Source organism: Oncorhynchus kisutch, linkage group LG17, assembly GCF_002021735.2.
Source record: "Oncorhynchus kisutch isolate 150728-3 linkage group LG17, Okis_V2, whole genome shotgun sequence".
In the NCBI taxonomy this organism is placed as follows: Eukaryota; Metazoa; Chordata; class Actinopteri; order Salmoniformes; family Salmonidae; genus Oncorhynchus; species Oncorhynchus kisutch.
This window is the reverse complement of record NC_034190.2, coordinates 51670619-51673919: the sequence shown is the minus strand read 5'-3', so window position 1 is coordinate 51673919 and position 3301 is coordinate 51670619. Positions and strand designations below refer to the sequence as shown.

Below are 3301 nucleotides of genomic sequence, written 5' to 3'. Positions count from 1 at the left end.
TTTGGTTGATTGATTGGTTTTATTAGAACGTTATAACTCAATACAGCCAGTCACACCAACGCAACGGGAGGACCTCGATGCCACCGGATGCCAGATTTAATTTGACTTTTGGGGATGTCCTCCAGTTTGGGCACAGTCAGGGTGACAATGATGCTCTGGGCGGTGCCCACCCACAGCAGCCCCTGGCAGATGAGTAGGCTAGTGACCCGGACGCTGCACTGCTGACCTGGAAGAGAGACACAACCACCATTCTGTCACTTCCTTCTGTTCATGTCAACATTGCAGCTTCCCACTCCCACATCCAACCTTAGCCTCTATGAATACATATGATTAATAGGGGGGAAAAAATACACGTAGCCTTACATAGGGCAATGTGAACCTATTACCAGATTGTTCATACCTGTATACAATTATTTTAGACCTACACAAGTGTCTAGGGGGTTGATTTGAATAATGTAAGTGAATAATGTGAGTGAAAAAAGCAGTCGGTGACCTGTGACCTTCTATACTGTACTTGCATGGGCTGAGGAATATGGAGCGTGTTGATCTCGTGCTGGTGATCTCATGTAGGTGCTCTAGGTACGCCTCGAACCTCAGAGAGAGGGGGGGGGGGGTGAATGAGTAAGACAGAGTGAGTGCTTGAGAAAGAGAGGTGTTCTGATTGAGAGACGGAGAGGAGCGGTTGTGTGAGGTTGTCAATGCATGTGTCCTCTTCATACTAGCTACAGTATCATACAGTATTAAAACCTATCCTTTCCAGGGTCATATAGACCTTTTCACATTTGGGCAAAAGTCTGTCCTCCATCCTCTCTTCTCCGTCCTCTGTGATCCGGAAACCGATAAGTGGTCGAGGAGTGTGTCAATTCGTTAGTAGGCAAACGAAAGATGGTCCTCCACAAAAAAATCATATATATTACTTGTCCTTTTATTTATGAAATGTCTTGCACAACTAACCTAATTCGTTTTCATCACTTTACACATTTATTTTGGGATCCACCCCTGTAAACGTAATATGCCTGATGACGCGAGTGGAGAAGAAGCTTCTCATTTCATACAAGCGCATTTTCGTCCACGTTCACTCTCCTTGCCGCCTCTGCTTGATTACCTTTGACCTTCTTCAAAAGGAATTTAGGAAATCTAATTTAGAAAAGGCCATAGTCTCTATTCTTTTCCTATCCTTCCCTCCCTCTCCCTCCCTTTCCTTCAGCCCTGTGTAAATGAGGATGTATAGAAGGATGTGTTTTGCCCACCTGGAGGTGGAAGCTGGAGCCCTGGATGACGGTGACGAAGTTGGCACAACTCACAAAGTGTTCTCCAGGATTAGGAGGGTGCGGATGGGGCCACTGCCCACAGTCACATCTGCTTTAGGGAGCGCTAAATCGTGGAAATTGATGGTTACAATTGAGATCACCTTTAGCGCTCCTTTTTTCAGTTCGCCGCAGCTAGCGACTGGAACGAGCTGCAAAAAACACTCAAACTGTTAGATATTTATCTCCATCTCTTCATTCAAAGACTCAATCATGGACACTCTTACTGACAGTTGGGGCTGCTTCACGTGATGTATTGTTGTCTCTACCTTCTTGCCCTTTGTACTGTTGTCTGTGCCCATTAATATTTGTACCATGTTTTGTGCTGTTACCATGTTGTTGTCATGTTGTGTTGCTACATTGATATGTTGTTGTCTTAGGTCTCTCTTTATTCTCTATGTAGTGTTGTGCTGTCTGTCTTGTCGTGATGTGTGTTTTGTCTGCTAGGGCGTCATTGTAAATAAGAATTTATTATATAACGAGAGATTACCTTGTGTTAGTACGCTGGCCAATGCTCATTGCAATAGACCCATCCTGTTCATTTTTATTAACTTGATTATACGAGAAAATAGCTGTGATGTAAGATATGACTGTATGATTATACAGTTGGTTCGCCGTCTCACCTCCACTCTTCCGAGCGTAAACTGCAACTTTTCCATTCCCCAGCCCAGCGAACAGGAAAGAGGCAGAGTGTTTCAGGCACAGAACTGGACAACTGTCTGGGTGGGAGAAGGTCAGAAGGCACTGGGTGGCCGTTTCCACACTAAAATACATGGATCCTGGGAAATGGAGTTCATGAGGAATAGGGTGACCTCAAGGGCATTTAAATATTAGGTACATGACAATAACATGAGCAAACATGAATTCTACTGATAGAGTTGTGTGTGACAATACATGCCACAATGAGCTGAATGCTTAATGTTAAGTTTGACACTTTTTTTTCTGATTTGTTGGTTCCTTGATGGGGAATAGTGGATAAACAAATGCATAAGGTGCAGCATAAGAAATACTGCCATTTTTGTTTGTACTACAGTGTACATGATGACTCACTTACCATCCTGTAGGCCTACACAGATGGTGTTGCCAGAGCTGGCTGTGTTCTTTGCAGGAGTGTCTGAATCCTCTTCCTCTTGGGTGGGACAGGGGCTCCATCATGTGGTCCAGAAACAGGACTGGCAACCCCAGCTGGATGGGCTTGACCGTGTGTGGCGTGGACAGGTTCAGAGAGAAGATTTCCACTTGACCTCCACTGGCCACCTGGTCATTACAGATAGAGACTGTTAATGGGCCGACCAGCGATTGATCACAGGTCTTATTCATGACGCTAGACCCTCTGAGCTAAAGAGCTAAAGCTAAGGCCTAGGTTACTTTATCACATGAACCAACATAGCTCATTGAACCACCTTCATTACACTTCCTACCACTAACCTAACCTCCTCCTCTCCGCAGCTCAGTTCAGTCCTGGAATCTATTTACAGTTTGCAGTGTTTACCCAGAGATAGCCCTGCGGTAGAGATGTGCTGGCTGCAGAGAAGCCCAGCAGGGCACAACGGACCGGGTGGTGAAGGGCCGTCTTCAGCTGCAGACAACACAACAAATGCTCAGTTTTACCCACAGACCTACTGTAATCACTACTCAGTTATAGCAAAGAGGATTGGAAATGCGTAGTAAGTGTCTCTGGTTATATGGATAAAGGCGGTATTCTACATTATAGGCAATATATTGCATATTACAGCTACATTTTCATTTTTTATTTTGTTGGTTACCAGAATGTTCCTTTGCCTCAATACGGATGTTGAATAATGACCTGAGGAAATGGTTTTCCTTTGACATTATTAGAACGTCTGCAACATCCCACTTGACTTCATGTTCAGAGGACATAGAGTATTTGAGAGTATTTTGAGTGTGCATCCAATGCTCTACTCAATCCAAAATGGTTACCAATTCCATATTCCAGGACAAGTAAAAAATAATACTCATCTCACACAGGAACG

General features: G+C 44.3%; 1 long non-coding RNA gene across 2 annotated transcripts; it reads right to left on the bottom strand.

Moving 5' to 3' along the window:
• On the bottom strand, nt 1-2057 carry LOC109907863 (uncharacterized). Of its 2 annotated transcripts, none has more exons than XR_002257597.2 (3): nt 1931-2054; nt 1251-1459; nt 1-226 (listed from the first exon to the last, which is right to left on the bottom strand). It is a non-coding gene; the product is annotated as an uncharacterized LOC109907863 (long non-coding RNA). The 2 variants fall into 2 exon arrangements; XR_002257598.2 differs by lacking the exon at nt 1-226 and adding an exon at nt 239-592 and having other exon boundaries at nt 1931-2057.
• Between the last annotated feature and the right edge of the window lie 1244 nt (nt 2058-3301).